Consider the following 1,288-nt stretch of genomic DNA (forward strand, 5'->3'; position numbering starts at 1 on the left):
ATATGAATTTGGTCCTTTAAAAACAACAATTCTTGATGACTTGAACGGTGGAGATCTGTTATGTCAGATGCTAGATTTAAATTTATCCTCAAATGTCCAAACTACAAATTGGCTAAAAAGTTATGGTACTGAATACCACCTTGGTCTATTTCTATGTACTGGAACATCCCACGATTTACCAGAATTTAAGAAAATTTGCAATATTGTAATGCATGAAGAACAGGCTTTTATAATAGGTTGTGCTGTCAACACACTGTACTTTGATGAACACTTTCATGCATATTGTATTGAAGAGCAGAGTGATAGCTATGCTGTGATATGTATCGACCAGCTTACTTATTTTAGACCTTTTGACAAGCAATATGCTAATGAAAATGAAAGAGCGTACATTGTTCCATACTGCTTTATATTTTAAAGATTGTTTTATATTTTTGTGGTGCAGTTAAAATAAATGCATTTTAACTAAACACATGTCTCTTCTTTTTAGGAATCTCAGAAATATATCTAACACTGGTCATTTTGCAATGACAGTGTTAATTTACTAACACCCCAAAATGAGTTAAATTGACAATGTCTGGTGTGGACTCATATAGACACTTCAAAAGTGTTGAAATAAATGGACAGAGTAAAATTATAACTCTGTTTGGTGTCTAATAAAAAAACTCTTGACACTGCTATTTTTTAACTCTATGTTCAGGTGTTAAAAATATGTAACACTGACCAGAGTTGGTAAGTGTTAAATTTTAAACACTGACAGAGTAAAAAACAACTCAATCTAAGTGTTAAAGGATCAACAATTTAAAAAGAGTTATTTTGACACTTTGTGGTGTGGACCCATATAGACACTTCACAAGTGTTAAGATTGACTCCTGTGGAGTTGAATCAACCTGGTTGAATTTGCTGTGTGGATATAAACAAACTGCATTTGGAGACTAGTTCTAAATTCACTTCAGATGTTTTCCTGGTGTCTAGACTCAGNTTTACTGTCAAAGGTTGCCGACCCTAGACTAGAAACTACTTTATTTTCAACATCCTGTATTGTAAGGAATAGTAGTCCCTGTGTGGCAACCCTCGATTTAACATTTTGTGTGCACAGATTTGTATTCTATCAGCATTTGTGTGCAAAAAAAAGATTTTCAGCACACAAATTAGTATTTTGTGTGCAGAAATAGGTATTTTATCAACATTTGTACGAATAAGTATTTTTTGCACACACATTTGCTATTTTGAGGGCACAATTTAGTCATATCTTTGATTGATTAACTAAAATGCATTCAATGCGTGTCGT

Source organism: Oryzias melastigma, linkage group LG24 (assembly GCF_002922805.2).
Source record: "Oryzias melastigma strain HK-1 linkage group LG24, ASM292280v2, whole genome shotgun sequence".
In the NCBI taxonomy this organism is placed as follows: domain Eukaryota; kingdom Metazoa; phylum Chordata; class Actinopteri; order Beloniformes; family Adrianichthyidae; genus Oryzias; species Oryzias melastigma.